Source organism: Sturnira hondurensis, unplaced genomic scaffold (assembly GCF_014824575.4).
Source record: "Sturnira hondurensis isolate 20B ecotype Veracruz unplaced genomic scaffold, ASM1482457v3 Scaffold0009733, whole genome shotgun sequence".
In the NCBI taxonomy this organism is placed as follows: domain Eukaryota; kingdom Metazoa; phylum Chordata; class Mammalia; order Chiroptera; family Phyllostomidae; genus Sturnira; species Sturnira hondurensis.
The window spans coordinates 5,909,726-5,933,801 of record NW_028082364.1 but is presented as its reverse complement, the minus strand read 5'-3'; the positions used below and the strand labels follow the sequence as shown (position 1 = coordinate 5,933,801).

Genomic DNA, 24,076 nt, shown 5'->3' with positions numbered 1-24,076 from the left:
AAGCAATTAAAGGCAGTTGGCAGAAAGTGCTTTCCAATCAATGAAGCCATTCAATCAGTCGGTAAAAAATGCCCAGCCCCTGTAGGCATAATGTAATTCCAAGGGAAAAAAGGCCGGGTGTTGGGGAGGAAAGACTGGCATCCCCGCGAAGAAAGCAACTAAAAGCGAATGACGGGCCACTCAGGAGTCCCCGTGCTCTCCCTGGTCACCTGGCCCCTCTCGTTCCCAGTCCGTCCATGCCTCCAGCACGCTCCGCACCTGCCGCTCGCTCCCCTCGCCCAGCATCGTAGCCCTTCTGGGCATCTGACCGGGTCCCTGGCTTCGTGGAGCGGGGAGGGGGGTGGGGCTCTCTGCCATTCTAGTGGCCAAGTGTCCTCACCAGAGCCAGACCTGAGCGGGGCGAGGGGTCTTTCTCACCTTGAGGTTACAGCCGTCGAGGGACACGGGGAAGGTGGTGGGAAGGGGCGGACAGAACGCCAACGTCTCATCGACGTCACAGTTTTCCGGGGGGGCGGGGGGGGCCCAAGAGTCCAGCGTCCAGCAGAAGGGGCCTCGGGAGAGTCCGACCCAGGGGGAACTGGGAATTCGCTCCCAGCGGAGCCCTGCCGTGGGGCCCACGCGTCTTCCCGAACATCCCCGAGCATCCGGCTGTGCTCAGGGCCCCTCACCTTCCCAGGACCTTCCCCCTTCCCCGACTCTAAGTTCAGCACTGTTTCCAACTGAATCGTGACCGTATCACATCCCATCACCAGGAGGGGCCGGGGGCCTCCTCGACAGCCACCCCCCCCCACCTGGGCCAGATGTGCTTTGGAATTCAGAACGCCACGCTCTCAGCAGACTGTGCAGGACCTTCGCTCAAACCCCGCCCCAATCCCAAAGGGGCCAGGGCCCCTCCTGCAATCAAAACCATTAATATTTGTACAGGAAACACATGAATATTCAGAAGTGGGGAAAATAATGATTATAAATAGCCGCACCTCGGGGCAGGTTCTGCAGCCGAAGGACTTTCAGTTTGCAGAGCTTCTTCCGAGTCACAATCCCAGACCCAAGCCGCCACCCGCCTCCCTCTTCCAGGACAGAACACGGGAGAGGACAGGCCGGCCCCCAGCCACCCATGAACCCTGAGGCCTCAGCGCCACGTCTGACAGGGTAAAGACCAAGTGACAGGACGTGCCGGAGAGTCGGAAGGGACACCCCCTCCTCCTCCAAGGCGCCGTCCTCCTGGGAAGCCCCCCGGCCGTCGGACAGACCCCTCGGCCTTCCACTGTGAGGGGCCAGAGGGTACACAGCTGCCAGCTTTTCAGGCCAGACGGCGGCCTCACTCGCAACCACGCGCTCTGCCCCGTCGCACAAAAGCAGCCCTGGTTTGTAAACAGGGGATGTGCCTGCGCCCCAATAAAACTTTGCCTACACTGACAGACGGAGGGCGGCACTGCCCCCAGCCCCCCCCCCCTCCGGCCCCATTTGCTGACCCCGGGACAAACCCATACCAACGTCTTCTTCAGTGATCGGGATTCATCCCGCAAACACAGGGGGGCTCTGCCGTGGGCTGGGNCCCCCCGGCCCCATTTGCTGACCCCGGGACAAACCCATGCCAACATCTTCAGTGATCGGGATTCATCCCGCAAACACAGGGGGGCTCTGCCGTGGGCTGGGGGGGGCGGGGCGGGGCACTGTCCTCAGTGCTAGCAACTCAACAGGGACTAAAACGCAGGCGTCTGCCCTCACTGGGCTTACAGTCTAGACGTTTCCGGGAACTAGAGGAGAGCCCTCAGGCCGGCACCGCTCTGGGCTTTACTTTGTCTTGATGAAAGTGGGCCTGGCCAGAGATTTAACAGACGCCTCACGGAAGAAGGTGGGTAGACAGGTGGCACATGGGCCGGAAACGGTGCTGCGCAGCGTCTGCGCTCGGGGACTGAAGGGACAAGAGCAGCTGCTGGGCATCCGAATTCCAGAGCTGTGACAATGCCCCGCGCCGGCAAGGGCGTGGAGCAGGGGCGAGCGCAGTCTCCAGGGCGCAAGTGCAGGTGGCGGCAGCCCCGGCCTCGGAAGGCGGTTTCTTCCCAAATTCAGCTGCCTGTTACCACGTGCCCAGCCATCAGGATGGTCGGGATTTACCTGGAGAAGCGGAGACCCTGTCCACGAGAAGCTGCACTTGGGTGGTGACACGTGGCTGTGTTCCCGACCGCCATGACGTGGAAGCCGCCCAGACGTCCCTCAGCAGGAGACGGAGGAACACAGGGGGCCCAGCGAACGGGAGGAGCGGTGACATTCGGCACTGAAAAGAAAGGAGCTGCAAGTCACGAAAAGGCACGGAGAAAACTCAGATGGGCAGTGTTACGTGAAAGAAGCCAACCCCAAAATAGCACCTACCGCGTGGTTCCAACTCTGTGACATCCTGGAAAAGACAAAACTGGGGGGACAGGGAAAAGGTCATCAGGTCCTGGGCGGGGAAGGGATGGATGGTGGGACCAGAAGCAGCGGAAATGCTGTGCACTGTACTCCAGGGAGAGACGCGTGTCATTCACACGTTTGACCAAACCCACAGAGTGAGTGGCGCTGAGCAAGCCCTGTACCAAGCCAGGGCCTTTGGGGGTTTTACAGGCGCCAGTTCACCCTGGGCACCCTCTGGGGGGGGGGGGGGGGGGGGCCGCGGGGNCCCTCTCTCTCTCTCTCTCTCTCTCTCTCTCTCTCTCTCTCTCTCTCTCTCTCTCTCTCTCTCGTCATCACCCCGAGACGACTGTCTTCGGAAAACCTTGCTGGCCCAAGCAGTTTGCCCTCTTGCGCCCAAGTCCGTGTTTCTGACTCCGCCCGCACCCTCAGACATACCTGAACCCCGGATCCACACTCGGGGGGCTCCCCCGTGGTGGGTCGCGGACCTGGGCAGGGCAACAAGAACGTGGGCTCCCTAGGGCGCCGCACCCAGGGAGGCAGAGGGCGGGCCCTGCACTCCTCAACTCCTCCCATTGGACACCTCGTCTTTGTCGCGGCCTCTTTCGTGCCCTGTTGCCTCGAATTTGTGCTTCCTGCGGTTCGCCGCGTCCTGCAAGCGCGGTGCTGGAGGGCGTCTGGCGCTCAGAAGCCCAGGAGGGCTGCCAGGGGCATCGCACCGGCCGAGGGGGCGGGGTGCTGCTGGCTGTGCACTCAGTGTCAATGGGTCCAAAACGCGCCCTGAGGGAGGAGTCTCTGAACAGAAAGACAGGAAAATGAGGTTACGTATCGATCGGTTGATGACAGTGCAGTGACCAGAGGCGGCACCGTGCACTGCACTCCCCTGGGAGCACGGGCCGGCTCAGGGGTCACGGCGACTTCATCGCCCCGGGCACGTCTGGCCGAGAGCAACTGTATTTGTTGGTCATTGTTGCTCCTCTTTTCATCCCTGACTCCGCCCGTAACTATAGCCCTTTCTACATTTGCCGCGTCGTTTCTCTGGGCCGTCTCTCTCTTCTCCATCGGTCTCACCAGAAGTCAGCCTGTCATTGCTTTGTTTGGGTTTTTTCCTGAAGAAACAACTTCTGGCTCTTTTTAAACTCCCATTAAGATTCCCCTCTGACCCATGCATTCTTTAGCTGTGTGTTTTTAAATTCCCAACAAGGGAGTGTTGTTTTTTTTCCACTTGTCTTTCTAGATTAGCTTTGAACTTCAGGCAGTGGGTACCAGAGAACAGGGGCTGTACAAAATGTGTCAGGTTAAGTTTTTTATGATTTTACTTATTGATTTTTAGAGAGAAGGGAAGGGAGGGAGTAATATCGATCAGTTGCCTCGCACGCCCCCAACTGGAGAACCCAGCCCACATCCCAGGCATGTGCCCGACCAGGAATTGAACCAGCGACCTTTCGGTCCACAGGCCGGTGCTCAATCCACTTTCTTCGTTTCTGTTTTCTTCCACGTGCGTATAGGTGCCCCCACCACCACCTGTGGGCTGGAACTTCCCGAGAGAGAAGGGACTTCCGAACACCCCCGTTCCCTCCCCAATGGGGTCACACAGACTCCAAGTTTTTAGAGTCAACTTATAACCTTGAAAAGAGTAGCCTTTGACCTTGAGAGAGGCTCAGATACATTTTTCCATGGAGACAGGCCATCTAATCAAAATACTGAAAGTTCTGGGCAGGGAAGATATTTAAACTTGACCCTTTGGAAGTCAGTTTACCCAAGTTTATCCAATGCTCTCTAGGATTTGACCCCAAGATTCTTTCTGCTCATAGGAGCTTGGCTTTGGGTGATGAGGGGTCCGTGGCACACAGGAAAGACAAGAATGTTAACTGAATGACTCTTCAAAACAGAGAAATAGGAAATAACCGACCGACTCCTGATAGAAAGTTAGTGGAACAAATCACGCATAGTCACCTAAAGGAATCCTTTGCCGCCACTAAACTTACATTGCGAATCCATAATTACTGACGTGGAACACTGGCCATGCAATATTAAGTGAAAATGCAATAATACAATACTTATTTTTCTTTAAAAAAAACAACTGTGTGCACAGAACCATGTGTGCCTCAGAAAAAATGTCTGAAAAGTCATTCATCAAAATGGTAACAATCAGCCCTGGCTGGTGCGGTTCAGCGGACTGAGTGGGGGACCGCAAAGCAGAGGGTCGCCGGTTCGATTCCCAGTCAGGGCACATGCCTGGGTTGCCCGCCTGGTCTCCAGCAGGGGGCGCAGGGGCAACCACGCAGTTATGCTTCTCTCCTATCTCTCTCTCCATTCCCCTCTCTCTAAAAATACATAAAATCTTTTTTAAAAACTGTTAACTATCGTTATTTAAATGATAGGATCACGGGCAATCCATTTTTGCTGTGTGTTTTCTATTTGGCAAATTATCTGAAATAGTTATTATAATAACTTATAAAAATAATGTTACTAGAGAGTCCATTGATGAGGTCCTTTCTGCAATTAAGTGAATGATCGATGTATTTGGCCGCTCGGGTGAACTCTAGATGGTGAGTCCCCGAAGAGCGGAGCATCCTCCCTCCCGTCCCTCTTTCCCTCCCCACAGCTCCGCCTACAGCCCAGCAGGTACCAAGAGCCTCGCTACGGCGGCTGTCGACGGAGTAGGTGTCTAGATGTCAAGGACCGAGGAGATAATTAGTGGAAATAGTGAAGAACAAAATTGCACTAGAACTTTCCTAACTGCCGACGAAAACCTTCATGTCGTCTCCTTGTATTATAAACGAGCCAGCCTGACTATTCCCCTTCAGTTTTGAAATCCTGCCAAAGTGCGGGTTACGATCCCAGCGTTTGGCTGACGGGAGAGATTTAAAAGCTGCCCAATGACATCATTATCCCACAAATCATAACGAGGGAGCAGACAGGAATCTGGTGTTTGAAAAACACCCACGCCCGACCTGCAGTTTCTGAAGTGGGCCAGGGCCCGTCCTGGCAGGTTTCATTTAAGAAGCTGATGACATGGCATCTCGCAACCCCGACCCCTCACCTGTGTCTTCGCCTGCTGTATCAGTCAGCGACTGCCGCGTAACGAACATCCACCAAACGTCTGTCGGTCTGGGTGGGGCTCACCTGGCAGCCTCTCCCCCTCTACCGCTCGCAGTGGGGCTCCAGTCGGCACCTGAGCATCCATGAGGGGCCTGGGGTGAGGGGGCAGAACTGTTTGGGGGAAGCTCTTCTCCTGTCGGGGCAGAGGGTGAAGGTCAAAGGTACATGCCCAGTCATACACTTCCAATTCCTCCCTGTGTCTGCCAACAACCCACTGGCCAAAGCAGATGCTCGGCATCAGAGGAGACCAGAGCAGGGCGTGTCACGGGGGGAAAGGGGGCATTTGGACCAGCCAGTCCACCGCCACACTTCCCTTCCAGCAGGGTGTGTGGACCTGGGAACGCGAGAAAACATGAGGCCCCAGTGACACGCTGGGCAGGCCTGGAGCCAGGGCTGTTCCCAGACTCGGCAACCCCGTGAGCCCATGGCCCGCTTTCTGTCCAAGTCATTTTGGGTGGTTTTTCTGTCCCTCGGAATGTAAAGAACGTGAACAGATACCGGCGGTGTCGGGTCCAAAGTCAACGCTCGGTCTCGCCGTGGACGATGCCTGACGCACAGAGCCACGGGGAGAGGTCGGAGGCTGCTCTGGGCTGGGGAGAACCGGTCCAGATGCAGAGAGGGGTCACAGCCCCCAGGAAGTGCTGGCCCACCAGCGTCTATGCCACTGGGAAGCCAAGTCTATTCGCATGCAGATGAAGGGGTGTGCACCCTCGAAGAAATGCCCTGGGCAAGTGCAGGGCCTCCTCCCTGGATGGGGGTCCTGGGGCTGTGCCCATCGAGGGTGGACCACCACTACTGTGGATGGAGCCGAATGAGCCCACAGGTGTGCGCACAGGGGGCTAGACCAGCCTGGCTGGTCACTGACCCGGACGGGGTTGGAGTCAGACCGAGTGCATAGTCTTCCACCAGCTGCCGGTGGCTGCAGCCCAGGGCATGGACCACAGGAGCCAGGTGTGCTGTCTCCTGGGCAGGTGCACTGTCCCCTGTGCCAGGTGCGCTGCTATATGCAGTTCTTTGTAAATTCACTGAGTCGGGACGCACCCCCCCACCATGTTAATCGCTTCCTTATGGCCTTTGCTCAAACATCCTGGCCTCCAAGAGGCTTTCCTTGTTGTCCTAAGGTCGAATCCCGTCCCCTCCCCTGCACGTGCCGTCACCACCCAGCGCCCTGTCACTGTGCCTGTTTGCTCGGTCTTGGGCGCCCCTCCCGGAAGCTCCAGGGGAAGGTGCCCGAGCTGGGTGTCCAGCACCCTGGACAGCGCCCAGCACCGTGAGCTGAGTGTGTGTGTGGAGAGCTCCGCCCTGACGCCGGAGGCGACTAGAGCTTCCGAAACAGCAGCAGCCTCAGAAACCACGGGCCGGCCGCTCTGCATGTCAGGGAGAGGTGCTGGAACCCTCCACGAAAAGGCTGGGGGAAAATGGGCCCTCGGCGCCTGCGCACACTTTAAATCCTCCGGGCCGCCTGCCCAGAGCCCTGTGTCTCGTACCCATGTCTCCCCTCGTGCCCAGGACGGGCTGCCCTGGAGGCGCGGAGCCACTGTGTTTGTGAAAACGGAAGGCAGGTCTCAGGCCTTGTCAGCCACATCCCTCCCGTGGGTCCCGGTGAGCTCAGCCCTGATCGCCGTCCCTCTTCGGTCATGGCCGTCTACACACGTGACCCAATTTAATGAGCAACCTTGACGTGTTCCTGCAGGTCACAGCTCCAAAGAGGGGTGTCCTTGTCTGAGCCCGCGTGCCCCGTGGAGTGGAGCGTCTGGGCTGCCCTCAGCCCTGCGTGCCAACACCAAGGCTGGGGGACCACGGTGGGCATGGCCAGCCATCAGCGTGGCCAGGGCCAGACCTTCCGGGGCTGTCATGAACAGAGAACCCCAAAGAGCCAGGAACTCGCGCTTTGCTGGGAGCTGAGGAGAGGAAGACACATTTTTCCTGCAGATCTGCCTTAGTATCTTCACCAAAAGTTAGTTCACATCTGTGCACGGATCGGGTTCTGGGCTTGCTGCTCCAACAGGGCCCGATGGAAACACAACCCAAGGTGCACACCTGTACCACCCGCATAGCTTCCAACTGCCTGCAGCCCCATCTCACCAGGGGGACAGCCACTGGAGAGCCCCCTCGATGCCCCACCACGCAGTCAGCCGTGGGCCCTGCCTCACCAGTGACATTTGATGACACACAGGCCCAGGCTGGCCAGTGCAGAGGGGGTCCACCATGAAACACATGTCAAGTGAAATAAAACAGGCTCCACGGGCCCATAAGCCGGAGCCTCGGCTGGAAACAGAGTCCACGAGTTAGGACCTCAGTCCTCAGCCCAGCATCGCAGAATCAATGCTTGGTGACCCCTCCCGCCCTCGCCACGCAGAGCGGAGTAAGGCTCTCGGTCCGGAATCGACGCGCGAGGAACATCGAGCGTGTGTAACTCTAGGGGGCCGGAAACAGTTAACGACCGAAATAAATGTCCACACACAGTCCGGTCAGACACGACACGCAGTATCCCGTGCCCAGCCGCACGGCTGGGCTTCCGAACCCCCTGGGTCAGACAAACTGTGCTGAGCAACAAAATCGGACGGCAACAGGGAGAGCCCCGTGATCTCACTCCCCCGTGGGATACGCCACTGCATGAAACACGGGAACGAGTGAGAAAAGCTAAGAAAAACCTGACACAGACGACAGTGTGGTGGTGACCAGAGGGGCGGGCGCAGCGGAGGGGGCCAAAGGCAGGGTGATGGGAGACGTGACTTTGGGTGGGGGGTGCCCAGCGCAACACACAGATCATGTGTCCTAGACATGTGCTCTCGGAACCTACATGGTCCTATTAGCCAGTGTCACCCTGGTACATTATGTTAAAATAAAAACAAAGAGTTATGGGAGAAATAATATTAGGAGACTATAAAGGTGTGAATAAGCATGCTTTTCTAATGGCTGGTTAGTTGACAAAAAAACAAATGAGATACGATAAAACGATGCCAAAACGTCACTTTCCTCTGAGCCACACCCCATGAGTTGGCAGCAATTACCATTTTAAATCCGTCGTATCTGAGACGGAACATTCGGAAGGTTTTCTGAGGTATCACAAGTGCCCTGGACTCGATTCATGGAGGGAGAAAAGGCCGTGAAAGTCCGAGACCCGAGCGGGAGCCGCCACGGCGTGGAGACCCGCCCAGAGCAGAGCCTCGGCCGAGCCCCCGGCTCTGACCGCTGGGCGTTTTCTGATGTCATCTAATTCTTCGAAAGTGATCTCCCATTACGCAAATCTGGCTTTGGAAAGCAAACCAAAACCCCCCCATAAAAAAGTACCCCAGTTCATCACCACAAGCAACGTTTCGTTTATGTTTTCGTTCTCCTACCCTGAGGACATCAGCCATGGGCACCGCTGTGACCGAGGCTCACCACGGGCAAGGCCGTGCCTGTCCTCTGTGGCCCCGCGGGCCGGTGTTTCCCATCTGCCCCGCCACCCCGCCCGGCCCCGCATTCTCTGCCTGGACGCCCTGAGGTCCGTTTTCTTCTCCCTCCTCTCAGGCCACGCGGGTTGTCTCTAGCTTGTGCGGTATCACTAACACTGCAATTAACATCTTTAGTTCTCAGCTAAATTTAAATCCAGTTTTTGAATTAAAAGCAGCTGAATTGACTTCTGGGCCATTTATTTCCTTCCGAACAAAGATGAGCGTCCCAGTTTCAGAACGAGGAGCCACTGGCAGGCGCGTGCGCTGGCCGATCAGAGCGGCCGTGTGAGGCCAGCATTTCGGACGGCGCCCCTGTGGCACACTCGCCCCGTCTGGGGACTAGATTAAGACCCGTGTTGCTTCAGCCTAAAGTGAATCTTGGGGTTGGTAACCGTACCTTTCACAGGAGTTATTTTTTTCTAAAAAGTATCCCTCTGGCTGTGCGACTTTCTCTATTGAGGTTCGGGCTGGGGTGGCATGATTTCCAAGCTCTTTGAGATGCCGGGTAGCACGGACAGGACTCCTGTTTTTCCATGAAGCATTTTGTTGCCAGCGATGCCCAGCGAGACCTCGGCAGAGAGGGACGCCGAGTGACGGTCTTAGAAACGTGAACTATGATCGTGAAAATGGAGAACTCAACAGATGGATAAATTAGGTAGAGAGATGCAGCTAAAAATGAGTTATCTCCTGAATAATCAAACCGCTCCCGAAGCCATCTGGTGTGAGTTTCATATGCAGAGAATCGAGAAAATAAAGCCGAGAGAACAATCTAATAATAAAAGTATTCAGAGTGAGATGGAGACACAGGTATTGGGCTGAATGGGGTCACGGCGAGGTGGTCACAGTGAACGAAAAGCTAGACAGCAGCTCCTGGGGAAACGGCAGAGCAAAGACGAGGGGACACAGTGAGAGATGACAAAGTGGGGGGTGGGGAGAAGGCAGCTGCCCACAGAGCAACAGAAGTCAGGCTGGGCTGCCCCTTCTTATCGGCTGCAACGATGGCGGGGACGAATCTCAACACAGAGCTCTGCACCCAGTCAGAAACTAATATTCAAGGGTGAGCTCAACACAAAGACGCATTCGGCCGTGACAGGACACAGAGACTTGACCTTCTGTCCATCTCTTTTGAACAAATGTGTTGAAGATTCGACCCAAACGAACAAAAACAATGAAGCTAAGTAGACAACATAAAATGCACGGGACCATCATGAGGGGGAAAAAAACAAAACAAGATAAAATGATCACACAAGTTTCACACAGAGAAAACCGAGAGAGTGGAGGGGAGACACACTGTGTGTCTAAATAATCCCAGACACAGAGTATTTAAAAATGTGCCCCCGGAAACTTCAAACTGAAACAATCCCATGATTTCCACGCAGGGTGTGTGTGGGAGTGAAGAGAGGGAAGGAAGCCTTGTGGGAAATGAAGGCAATAAAGTTACATAAAGGCCCTTATCTTACTCAGGAGAAAATAAAAGTAATGATCAGCTCTAGACGTTGAAAAAATTTCAGGGTAATTACCAGAAAAATACAAATAGATGTACAACTTCTTAATCGGAAACTACTGGAGGAAAAAATAATAAGACAATGAAATGAGCAATCCTCCAAAAAGAGGAAATAAAACAGAAAACAAGAGGAGGAGATACAGTAAAACACGCTGATAATCCCATAAATAAGAACTGGTTAAACGGTCCCAGGAAGAGGAAAAAACTTGCAGACTTTGCAGCACAGTCCTCAACCACACGCACTTAAAACTAATTACCTGAAACAAAACGATGCGGAAAGTTTGGAAATAAAGAAACGACAAGGAAATGACTTCTGGTGAACCTCCGCAAGAACAAGTAATTACTCCGTTGTTGAAGAAGACGCACGGGAAGGCGGACGGCTCTCCAATTCGCAACTTCATTTGGCAGAACTTCGGTTTACAAGCCGTTGGAGTTAGAGCAAGAACAGAGTAAGGCCGAGCTCAGCGTCCCTCTGAGAAGCTTAAAGGAAAAGCCGCAAATCAAACGAGAGAAAGCAGCGAGGAAACATTAAAGAGCAGAAATTAAAAATAGAAAAACACATAGAGAGTTGGCAGGATCAAAAACCGTGTCTTTGAGAAGACTAAGAAAATGAAGGCCTCCCTGACAAGAAAAAGAGAAGAAAGGAAGAAATATCTGGGCTGAAACGGCCTACGGATACTTGGACGTTAGAATGAAAGCAAGAAACCAGTACGAGCACATTTACCCTGATAAATCTGAAGTTTTAGACCAAGTTTACACATGGCTACGAAAGCCCGACTCAACCACAAAGGACGCCAGGCAAATCTGCAAACCCGCATTGTTCTGTAACCATGAAACAAATCGGAGCTATCATTTAGAAGCTTCTGCAAAGCGAACTCCAGGCCCAGACTGCCCTCCCTGGGAAGTCCTATGAAATATTTATAGCTGAATAACGCAGATTTTACACAGACTCTCACAGAGAACAGAAACAGGGACACGTCAAACTCACTTCCGAGCGCTGTACCGTCGTCACTGGGCCCGGAGCTGGGAGGAGATGCCCGTCGGGGGGTCGGGGAGAGCCGGGCAGCCCGAGCCAGCTCCAGCACTCGGCCAGCCGGCCCTCGGGTGCCGCGCCACACCTCCAAGCAGCGAATCCAAAGGTCTGACCAGGCCTTGTGTTTAATGTGCAGACACATTAACCCGTGGAAGGGGTATGAATCGGCACAGCCACTGCAGAGACCAATATGGCGTAACGGGTCCGACACACTCTCTACCACCCCCAAATGTCCCCAGCTGTCCACCAGGGGATCTGTAATTGCGGCAGCGTGGGTGGTAAGGCGGGGAAATGGCACTTCCTAAAAGCCCATCAGTAAGAAACTTCATAAATAAATCATGGTGCCGTCGTTGAAGAGATGAACACTTCACAGCATTTAAAATAAATAAGATGCTATGAGGGTCAAGATGCCTGGATCCTGGAAAACACGGTGTCAGACTGAGAACCCAGCTTCAGGCTGTTATGCATAGCACAGAACTTCCGTAAAAGTTCAAAATGCATGAAAGGACGCCCTGCAGTGTGGTACAGCGATCCATATTCATTGACATAATGGGATCATTTTAAAGAGAGCAGACAGATATGCACCAGACGTACAATAATGTTGCTTCTGGGAGAACAGAAAAGAGATTGAAATGGAGGGGGGATCCAAAGGGTATTTTGTCCTTATTGTATTATTCTAGCTCCCTTAAACATTAAAAAATACTGAACTGAATAAAAACGACAACATATTGATGGTTTAAATACTGGATTCTGAGTAATAAGCGGTGGGGGTTGGGTGCCTTTTTGTGTTTTCCAATATTCCAAAAACTCCTTCCGAACGCCGAGGCACCAGGAAGTCGGAATGGGGAGAGGCGGGCCCAAGGAGGCAGCTGCGTGGACGGGGGTCCCGAGGCATCCGAGGGGACGCGGGATGGCAGCAGTGGCCTCGGGAGCTGGCCGCTGTCGGCCGGGCGGGTGGGAGCTGGTCGGCTCCAGGAAGGGCAGCTGAAGTGAGGGACACCCAGTGTGCGGGGGCGGCCTGGACAGCTGCTCCCTGGGGGTTGCCGACATTGGGGGGGGACCACCAGGAGCCGCTCGAATGCCCATGGGATGCCTCCCCCAGGGAGAGGGGTTCTCAGCAGGACGTCTGCGTGGTCAGCACAGCAGCCCTGAGCGCCCGTGAGCAAGGCGGAGCCCCGCGTGCTTGCCCGCCCATGGCCCACGGGGGCAGGAGCACGCACACAATCCCGCCCAGCCCGGAACGACCTGGAGGGATCCCCAGGTTCTCACGGACCTCCTGCAGCTCAGGAGACAGCAGGGTGCCGAGGGCCGCCCAGGGGCCCTGTCTGTCACTGTGTCCTACTGAGACCTACCAGGAAGTGGCGTCAGAGACCCTGCACGGGACCTGGTGACCCGGGAAGGCTGTGGAGGAAACACAGGAGCCCGGGCCTCGCGCGCTGGCCCGTCACCGGCTTTGCCGATTCTGAGCAGCACCCTCACCAGCCAGTGGGGACTGGACTGGGGGGCCCCTGCCCGCCCCCCGCAGTCACGCTGTGCTCCAGGTAAGGTGGGCCAGCCGGAGCACTTGGCCACCTTTCACCGGCCAGAGGGGACCCCACCTGGCAGAGCTGGCTGGTGCACAGGACATCTGGGTGGGCACCCAAGGCTGAGGGAGGGTCTCCTTGGAGCAATCGTTTCAAGTGCTTTTCCTGTTCTACACAACGTGAGGGTCGTTGAATCCCCTTCAAAGACGTGTCCAAGTCCTAACTGCCACCAGCCCTGCGACGTAAGGGGGAGGCCAACTCCTCAGCTCCTTGAGCTGCTCAGGCCAGAGCTCACCAGGTCCCCTCAGGCCCCGGTTCCCTGGGGTGCCCCCCAGCCCTGGGCTCAGCTTTCAGGCAGGAACTACTCCCCTCCGGCCCCGACAGTGGCGCCCGTCCAAGTCTCCTGCCCCCAAAGAGCCCAAGCGGGCATCTGCGGCGCGGCCACTGATTCAGCGCACACGCGCTCTCAGAGCCACGAAGGTCAGAAAGGCCGCAGCGGAGACCGTGTGGATGCTGAGTGTGAGCGCCACCCACCCGATGGCTCACTAAACCGCCCCCGAGTGCCAGCACCCTGCCCAGCAAGCGGCCTACGTGCGGGAGCAAGTCCTGTGTTCACAGAACCCACGGGCGAGTTCATGAAGAGATTAATAAGGACCCCAACAGCCACGTTCGCCCCTGCTGGGTGGGCGCCAGGCACTCCTTCACCCTTAGCTCCGGCACAGGACGGCCGAGTCACTCGGTCCCCACGCGCCCATGGAGAGGCTGCAGCAGGAAAGACTCCAGCCCCGTGACTCCCAGATGTGTTTTTAGTCGGCGATTCATTTTCTTAACATTTGGAAACGTTCGGGGACGTTCTGACTTTGATTACCCTCTTCCTTCTTGGACGTTTCTTGGCTGAACTTGACATTTCCTGCAGTGAAATTTCCTAAGACATTAAAAGTTAAACACAGAATATTGGATAATAGTCCTGCGTTTTCCTCATGGGCCGCTAATAATGAATGAACAATTGTTTTAATTAAAAATCTCGCCAAGGTCACACGACTCCGAAGGGGCAGCGCCGGGCCCCAGACCCCTGTCGGCCTGCTCTACAGCGTGTGCTCTTGACCATGACATTGGCTAATCACACACAGCCGGTCTGCCGCAGCCAGAAGCCCGCGCTCGCTGCCATTAGCACGGACTGAATTACAGGTGCCGGGTCCGCGCTCTGCGCCCAGCCCCGTGACAGGGCTGTAATGAGGTGTGACGGCGTTTGTGAACCAGGAATTGGCACCTCGTTTTGTCTCTGCTGTTTGGGATGAAATCCACAGGCCTGTGCTTTACCAAAGCGTGCGGCTCCGTGGCGTTCACCGTCTTCCCCGTGGCACACAACCACCTTCTCTATCCCGTTTCCAAACCTGATGGGTGCTCTTCTCACACCTAGTATTGAAATGGGGTGCAGAGCAAGGCCCCCCCAAAATCCCCCACGGCCCCAGGTTGGGGGTGGGGGACGCGGGAAGCAGATAATCAGGCCTCAGACACTTTGCGTAATCACAGCGAGTCTTTCCTGGTGGGCAGCCGGGCTGCCGCCGGGGAGAAGGGCTGCGGACTTCTCAGGAAGAACAGCGCCGAGTACAAGGTCATGGAGGAAGCTCCGGGTCAGGATTTAAACTAAGGGCGGACTGGGAGGGAAGGGACTGCGCCTTGCGGCCTGTAGTGAGGGTCCGGGCTACGTCGGCCCCACTGAGGACCCGCCACCGGGTAGCAGACACGCAGGTTGAAAGGATGTCAAAGGGCGCCCCCCCAACCTGCCCCGAGGTCTCGTGTGTAAAGGGTGTCATGTGGTTTTGGATGAAGAACTGGAGTGCGGAAGACGAGACCCGCTGGGCGTGTTCTGAGACTGGCCTGACGTGGCAAAGGGGGGTGGGCAGGACCGTGTGTTGGGGGGGTTAAAGGGAATGGGACTCAACAGTGGAGATCCGCCATCATCCTGAATGTGCAAAGCCTTTGGTTAGCAGCCCCTTTCCTTCCCCACCCCCCTCGCATGGGGAGTCCCGCTTCTCGGCGGTAGGCCGGCGAGCCCCGCAGCTGTCCCCAAAGAGCAGAGACGGGTTCCGTGACAGCATTTCCTTCAGGCGCCTCCATGACTGGGTGGCCACGCACACATGCGGGAAGGAAAGGTGCCCTAGCTGCCGGCTGGATGGGGCCCCCGACCCCCCCACGCCGAAACCCTGACCCCCAGCGATGATGGCTTTAGGAGGAGGGGCCTGCAGGGGGGTTGTTAGGTTGGAGGTGCTTATACAATGGAACCCCAAAACGGGAGTGGGGAGTCTCGTGGGAGAGGCCCCGGGGACAGAGAGAGGCCCGTCTGAACAGGACGACAAAGACGGCCACCACCAGAACTTCACCTTGGATCAAGCTCGGGTTTTCCGGGCCGGGGGTCGGCAATGGCGTGTCTGCTGGGATGCCCGGCCCGCGCCCCCTCACTGCTCTCTTGTGGAGGGGCCTTGGGCTCGGCCACTGGGCCGGGCTGAATTTTATGAGGTTGGGCCTCCATTTGTCTCCATCCCGAGAGACCCTTTGGAACCGTGGCACACCCTTGCATCCAACTAATTCAGCTCTAAATTAATTAAAAACATAAGGAAATCGATCTGAAAAGGAAAGCAGACAGACAGCAGAGTGAAACGAAAGGGCAGTCGAGCCGGCCGCAGACACCAGAGGCTGCTCGGCCCACGGAGAACCTGCCCCTCCGCCCGGGGTCCTCCTGGGACACACGGCCTTGGTGAGTCCCTGGAATTCACACGCCTGGAAAGCACGTACTGGAGTCGTCGGGAAGCGGTGGCTCAGGCTCTTCAATCTTATTAAAAGATCCTTTTAGAAGTGCAAATGCCCTTAGAGATAACTTCAGAGAATTCTAATTGATCAGCGTGTGGGAGGTGGCCGGGGTGCGGCGAGAGAGTGTTAACGCCCGGGGACCCACGCAGGAATCCTAATTCCAGGTGGCAGACACGAGGCGTCTCCAAGCCTCCGTCGGCCGTGCCTCCAACACAATTAGCAGTTGCTATGAGAGCTCAACGCGACAAGAGCTGGGAACAGGCCCAGGATAGAAAGAATGCATGAGAAAAATGTCCCCGTGCACAAAAAAAAGGGGGGACAATTCATTCCACAGACAGAGCGGTAACAACCTATGTTGAGGAAGGGCATTTTGTGAGAAAATTCCTCAAATAATGCAGAGAGGGGGAAAAAAAGGAGACCCAATTATGCTGATGAGTATGCCACTAATTTCGTAAATTCATGCACTTTGTGATTTTACACAACTGTGTAATTTTATGGTCACCCATACATCATGAACAGTGTCTGTAAGTGTCTGTAATTTATGCCTGTGTGGGTATATACATATTTTTAAAACCACAAGATTATTATAAAATATTAGCCGTGGTTATTTATCTCCCTGGAGCAGGATGCAGGAGAGAGATTTAATCTTTTTGTTTTCCGTGGGTGGTTGTTTTTCCCCAACCCTTTGGACCCCGCACGAACCATGTGCAATTAGGAGGAGAAGGGACCCATCCCCCGGAGCCAGGAGACGGGGAGGCACACCTGTCTTTGTCTCGGACGCGGGCACGGGGCTCTCAGATCTGTGGAAAGTACTTTTTGGTTTGGTGATTTGAATTATATATAAACTGAACAATCTGTTTTAAACTGAACTGGAAGCTTTTCTACATTAAATCACGCTGCTCTGAAAAGCGGTTAAAACGAAAGGGATGGATCGTAACGGGCACCCGCAGGCGAAGAGCTGTCGCTGGGCCTCCTTCCCAGAAAGCGGCTTCGGGGGGTCCGCCAGTTCATCACTTGGACGCAGTGTGGCCTGACCTGGTTGGAACGCGGCCCCAAGGGGCAGCTCTGCCTCGACTGTGGATTTTCAACCCGCCCGGCCCCCTGGACACCTGCCTAACTCTCTGCTGTGGGGGGTAGGAGGGCACCCGACAGCTGAGAAAGATGTGTCAGCGAGACCTGCCTGGAAGGGGCCGGTGTGTGGGTGGGGCCCTAGGCACAAGTGAGTGATGGGCAGGTGTGACAGGGACACAGGAGAAAGCCTGGGCCCAGGCGGACAGGGCGGAAGGTGTCCTGGAGGGGACTTGGGCACGGCAGGCTCTCAGAGAGTGGTCCCAGGAGCTGCTATGGACAGATCTCCAGACGGACAGTCCTCTGCTCAGAATGCAGCCAGGATCACCAAGGGGGGGAGAAGAGATCAGGAAAAAGGAGCAGGGTCCTGAGGAACGTGAGGATCGTGTGGTCACAGGGAGGTGAAGGGCCGGCATGGGCAGGCCGAGGGTGGGAGGGCCCATCGAGGACTCCTGGTGGGTGGAAGCTGCAGGCAGTGATGGGGTCAGAGCCCAGCGAAGGCAGGGCCCTCTGCAGAGGCCGTAGGTGCCCGCTGCCAGAGGCCAAGCGCACAGGGCCAGGAGAGGGACCCGCCACGCCTGTAACTAGGACCAAGGGCTGGGGGCGGAGCACCGGTCCTGTCCCAGCAGCCCTGCCATGGCCCCACCGCCTCCACCAGGATGTGCACGGCTCTTCAGAGGGACCTCTACCACCACTACCCAAGTGCCCCACCGTGAGGGGTCACCAACTCCCAGGAGTGTGGGCCCTAGAGGCCAGTGGAGCCAGAAATCAAACCTGGGGCTTCCCCTTTCAGTGACTGGAAACCGTCCAATCCTGTCCATGACCTGCCTGTCCGGGTGAGTATGGGAAACACCCTTGAACCTGCTCCCCTCCAGGCCAAGTCCAAGCAGGTGCACCCCTAACACGGAGCCTACCCCCTCAACACACACCCCTGGGCCCGAGCAGCAGGTGGACGGGACGGGACAGGGCCAGAGCCTGCTGCCCAGGAGGGAGCTGGGCCATGCCCTCCAGTGACCGGTCCTCATCCCTGAGGGGCCACCTCCTCTCCACGCCCGCATGTCCCCGCCTTCCCGGGCAGGTCCCGGCCGCACCCCGAGCCAGGAGTGTGCTGTCCCTGGGGAGGCGCTGCCAGGGGGCTGCTTTCTGTCCCCACTTCTCCGAGTTAGCCGCCCGAAGGCAGCACACCGGACGTTCCTCCAGCTTTGCAGTCGGGGCATCAGCACCCCCCGGGATGCAGGCCCCTCGGGGACAGCACAGCCCGGGCCCTTCCAGGTCCGTGTCCTCTGTTCTTCACCTGAGCTTCCCCGCTCGTCCTAGAGCCTCACAAAGGTGGACACTCACCACCCCATCTTCCTGGTGGTGAGGTGTCAGGAAAATGGGGAGTGACCCCTTCAGAGGGACCGCCGGATGCCAGGGCGGTTTTCTCCTTCCAGCGCTGCAGCGGGGAAACCAGACCTCCCAGGGCGGGAGCTGCTGCCTGGGGCGGAATATCAGGGCGTGAGTTGGCGCCAGGGCAGGGTCAGCTGGACCCTGCGCTCCCAGTGGATTTCAACAGGAAACGAGAGAGGCTGCAGACAGGTGCGTGGGAGAGTCAGCGGCCCACCCTGCTCTCCCCACCGGACCCAGAAAGTCCCCCAACGTGGCCCCGCGCCTCGTTTTCTCATTGCTGGTCACCTGCACCTGCCCGGACACACACACCTGCATTGGTGGGTGCCCCACTCCCTCCCCTGCCCTCCACCTCTGTGAGGACAGCAGCTGACAGGTGGCGACAGGACCTGGAGACAAGCTCCCTCCGGGTCTCCAACAGCGATATCCCATCTTTCATCCACTCAGACACCCTGGTGTTCACCGCATCCCCAGACTCCTCACCCCGGTGAGGCAGCCAGGCCCTCACGCCAGGATGATGGGAGCTGCAGGGCTGAGTTCATCTGCCCCTTCTCTGTGCCCTTCCCCCCACATACCTGAGCCTCCGTCACGCCTTCTTCCCGGCCCCTCACCTATGTCCACTGGGCTTGGTCACCAGGACAGGACTGCCGAGACAGAGGGTGGTAGATGTCGGGCTGGCTGCGAGAGAGAGGTGGACACAGAGCTTCAGGGGTTGATGGAACCTTCTGGACTTTCCTCCACCGTAAACACCTACCCTTTCTTCAACTCATCGGGAAAATCTTACACACCCTCTAAGGCCTGGTGCCAAAGTTCTCTCATGTTCAGAAAATTCGCTGACACCCACCTATAAGCAGCACCGACTGTCCCCACATCTAGGCCACACAGTCCTCGGTCCCTTGGGTGGCTTCGCTCTCTGCCCACACTTGGCGCCTGGGGGGCTGGGTCCTCCCAGAAGACAGGATGCGTTCACTGGACGATTTCTCAAAGAGGAAGGGCGTGGATGCCCCCAGCCAGCTGGTCATGACTTGTCCCCACCTGTCCCCTGCGCCCTTTGCCCTTCCCTCCCGAGGCTCAGCCCCCACCTCCCACCCCGTGAGCTGCAGCAGCTACAAGGGTGCCTCTCTGTCTTCTTGGGGGGGAAGTTCTCATCCTCACAGAAGGCCACTACCACATGCAAATACTCAGGTCCTGTCGGCCTGAGGAAGGCTTTGATTTAATTTAGCCAGCAGATGTCTGCGGCAGAGGCTCCGTACACCAGCAGCTCAAGCCCTCCCTGTCCTTGGTGGCCGCCAGCGGGGAGCCTGCAAAGTCAGTGAGGAGACACCCGGCACCCGGCCGCCTCCCGTGGGAAAGCTGCAACGCCTCCCTTCTGTCCCGCCCTCCCGCCGGTGACTGTGAGGCTCTGTGTCACCGTTTTCCCAAACCTTCTCCAACCCAGTGTCCTGTGATCCTTACCGTGCCCTGTGAGTCGAGCACAAAGGTCTGGCCACCCCTGGCAGGGGCAAGGGCAAGGGCAAGGGCAAGGGCAAGGGCAAGGGCACGGGTGGGGCTGCTTCCATGTGGAGGCTGGAATCAGAGACGAAGCAAGGCCCCGAGCAGGAGGACCACACGGAAAAACCACACTTGGGTAAGGCTGCCACCACCCGCCAATCTGTCTGAGAACAGCATCTCCAGGAAGTGGCTGGTTCTGTGTCCAGGGCAGCGCACTATGATGTCCACTGGGCTCAGGAACTCTGACACCACGTGGGGTGGAGAGAACCTGTGAGTCAGGGCCCAGGGTCCCATGTTGGTCCACCGCTGATGGACCATGGTCCATGTGACCGTGTGCAAAGAGCCCGGTCACCCAGAGGCCCTACAAGGAGGAGATGGGGACATGCCAGTGGTTTTAGCCTGTAGGGTCTCTCAGCTCCTGGTGTCCAAGATCAAAAAGACCTGCATTGGCGACAAAGACGCTCCGCGTGCAGGGGTCTCATACCAACGGGTTTGCAGTTGTTACGGGGCACGGCCCCCGGCCTGCGCTTCCTCTGAAGCCACCAGCGAAGAGGTTCTGCTTCCGAGTCAGACAGCATCTTAGCCAAAGGGGTGTCTAAAGCCTGAGCCCTGACACTGGGGGGACCTGGCCTCCATCCCACCCTCGGGGAGACTGGGAACAAATGTTTTAACTGCTTTAGGGGTAAGTCCACTTATCTGTAAAATAAGTCTACAGAACGAAGCTAATGATACAGTGCACTTTAGTGAGAATTAAAGACGATGATTCAGCACCTGGCATGCGGTAGGTGCTTAAACCCAGGTAATACTATGCTGGTTCACATCTAACCAAATGAAAAAGACAGGTCGAAGTCAGTTGTTCTACTCACTGGTGCAAAAATAAAATATCCTATATATAGATATGTGAAAAATTCTTGAACTAATCAACACACTCATTTGGAACTATGTAACATAAAGATTTAGAATTTTCAATTCAGCCCCCCATTAACTTGCTGGGTTGCCACCCCAGCCCCGATCCCTGGAATACCAGATCCTTCCTGAGCCGGTCCTAGATGCGGCCTGCCCACCCACCGCCCACCCACCGCCCACCCTCGCCTGCCCACCCCAGCCCCGCCTGCCATGTTCTCCCAGCTCCACCACTCCCTAGCCACCAGTGCATGAAGCACCAACCCAGCCTTATGACCCTATCGTTCCATAGAAGCCTTGTCAGGTGGGGTTTATCACTCCCGCACAAAGAAGATGGGAGTCATTTTATCTCACAATCTAATGACCATCAAAGGCAAGACCAGTGATCACAGACATATATGCCTAGGGCAGCAAGGCCATTGTCATAAATGAGTGAGGATTCCCGGGGAAGGACTCTGGGCTTTGCTTGATATGTTGGTTTTCCCCCTGCTGGTGACCAAGTCTTTGTGCCTGTAGGGCAATAGGGCACGGTGGAGACTGAGGATAACTGGGGGCACATGCAGACCAGCCCCTATTTGGCAGGTTGGGGGTGTGGGCTCCATTCCTCTAGTTTCTCTGATTTTTCCATACTATTTAGATTTTTAAAAACCGAATTTTAAAAATTATCGGCCTATTTCATTTTTTAGACTCTGGGTAAAGTAAAACAGACCAGATTCAGCCCTGTGGCCACCAATCCATGAGCGTTCCTTGGGACCCCTCTGCCTAGTCCTCACCCTCCCCTCCCGTGCACCTGGGCCAGGGAGAGTGGCCAGAGTCTCCGCATTTGGCGCTGGCCATCTGTCCAGGGTGTGCACTGCCCAAGGGCGCCACACCTCAGGCACTCCGGAGATGTGTAGCGGAGTCATGCACCGTGAACGTCAATGGTTTCCCAGCAGAGGGCAGTAGCGTGTCATACTCCGGCAAAGTCCCCGTGTGTCACGGAAACTTCCACCCCACGTTAAGTGTCTTAAGGTGACCTTTTCCTTATTCCCACGAAACTGTTGTGTGCACCGGGGGCAGCTCGAGGGTGGAGGATGCTGAAAGGACTGAGTGAGAGTCCCGAATACCGAGTGTTGGCGGAGTGACAGAGGCCCGAGACCAGCTCACAGGTGAGAGGCGTGTCACTTGGAAACTCCCACCGTGGAAACTCTCTGGCGGCGCGCGTCATCGAGCCGAACCCGCACACACCCATGACCCAGCAACCCCACGAGGCGTACACCCCCCAGCGCGTAGTGCACGTATGTGCGGAGAAACTGGCTCTCGAACACCCCCACGCAGGCCGTGGGTAGCCTCGGGAGGTGACTCCCTGGGCCCGTCCACGCGGCGAACACTAGACAGCAGCGCGAACGAACCAACCGCACCCCGTGCCCGCGATGTGCAGGAACCTGGTCGAAGACGGAGCCCCACGAGAGGAAAACATCCGCGTGACTTTACTGGACGAAGCGTGGACGGCAGGCAACACTAACCGGAGGCGTCAGAGGGGTGGCCACTGCCATTAAGGGCTCGCGGGGGGTGACAAGGGTCCACGGCGGTATGGCGCTCCACCTGGGCGGAGGTCCCGTGCAAGGGGTCACTGTGCGAAAACTGAGCTTCTCCGTGGTGCACGCTCCTCGGCAACGTCACGTCGCAGCGTCTGCGCGTGCTCTGCGTAGGGCGGGGCTTCGAAGGAGAAGGGAGAGAGAGCGACCAGGGTGTGCGCTGCCCCCTCCTGGTGAGACGTTCCCTCCAGAACCAACTGGCCTGGCAGGCAGGGCGTGGTCTCCGAGGAAAACCAGCCTCCCTGGATCCGCCTGTCCGCAGTGTAGCGTCCCAGACTCGGCGACACGGACTCCTCGCTCTGGCTGCCGCTGCCAGAGGGTGGGCACCTGCGATTCCAAAGCATTGCTGGCCTGTGTTCTGGAGGAAACGAAAATGCTGTAAGTTTCCAGCCCATCGTGTGACTATTGATCAGCACGCTGCAGCTTGGCGAGACTGATTTGTGATTCCCACAAAATGGGCAGCCACCCACTGCCCCCACCCCACTGCCCCCACCCCCGCCGATTTCAAAACGGAGACGCCCCCAGCTGGAAAAGCCATCAGGTCAAAGTCCATGAAATATTGCTGCGCCCCAAAGTCTGGAGGGGGAAACATTGGCGTGAGCAAATATCTCTCTATGAAATATTGCCACACCCCGATGTCTGCAGGACACACATTGGCGTGTGCAATATTTCTCTGTGAAATATTGTCGTACCCCCATGTTCCTAGAGAAATACTGCCATACACCCCTGTTTGCCCTCCCTAAACATGGGCGTATGACAATATTTCATAGAGAAATATTGCATACATCCCTGTAGGTCCCTACAAATACAGGGGTACAGCCATATTTCTCAGAGAAATAGTGCATGTGCCCGTGTTTGCCCCCCATCTATTTGGGTATGGCAACACTTCATAAGACAAATATTGTACATGCAAATGTTCACCCACATGTCCCCTCCAAACATGCGAACCAGAACAGTCAGCCAGGGGTTGGCCAGGCAGACAGGCCGCCGACGGACGTACAAGGGGCAGGCTCGCCACCAGGAGCAGGCTGGCTGGCCCTGGTGACGCAGACGGCCTCTTTAGCAGTATAGCCTGTCACCACCTGTCCCCTGCATTTAGCTGGGAACAAAAGGTCTCCTTGTGAGGCAGGTATGGGGTGTGAATTTTATACAGAAGTATCTCAGATGGCAATATCTCATAGAGAAATATTGTGTGTGCTGATGTTTGTCCTTAAATATTTGTGTGAGGCAATGTTTTGTAGAGAGAAACTGTGTCCCCCTGCCCAGGAGGTATGGCCCGTGCAAAATCCGGGAGCAATGTCAACCCTACTTGCCCTGGGGCCACCCCACTGGGTCTCCGAACCCCCTCCAACTGACCAGTTCTGACACTGCAGTCCCTCATCACGAGGTTTGGCGGGCCCGACGATGGGTCCCCTTGGCCACCGTCAGAGACGGCCAGCTCCTCCCCAACAAGGGAAGTAGACCTGCCAACATTTGCCGCCCAGCCATGTCAGCATTTCAGTGGCCTCAACCTCTGGTCCAGAGGGAGTGGGTGTATGCAATATTTTTACACATACAGTGACCACTCATTGAAAAATATTGTGTAAGCCCCCATCACCCGTATCCCAGAGGGGCAGCCGTGAGTCATATAATCACATGGGAGCTCCTCCCAGGCCCCACACTTCCTTCGGCTGCCTCAGCTCCGGCATCATTTGCTTCCCACGGCAGCACTCCTTTGCCTAAGGGGGCTGAAACAGAGAGGGCCCTGGGGTGTGGGTCCCCACGTGAGCCCTGGGCCAATGCCCAGCAGCTGTGAGAATATGGAAGCCCAGCTTTTTCACCTGAGTCTGGACCAGCCCTCCGGG

At 56.6% G+C, this 24,076-nt stretch overlaps 1 long non-coding RNA gene across 1 annotated transcript in view; it reads right to left on the bottom strand.

Annotated features, from left to right (window-relative positions):
* Positions 1-1,179: 1,179 nt before the first annotated feature.
* The window catches only part of LOC118995028 (uncharacterized), a 33,738-nt gene continuing 10,841 nt past the window's right edge, over positions 1,180-24,076 (bottom strand). The window contains exons 3-4 of the long non-coding RNA XR_005068186.1: positions 2,119-2,278; positions 1,180-1,264 (exon numbers count right to left, since the gene is read on the bottom strand). This is a non-coding gene — a long non-coding RNA (uncharacterized LOC118995028). The remainder of the gene's footprint in view (positions 1,265-2,118; positions 2,279-24,076) is intronic.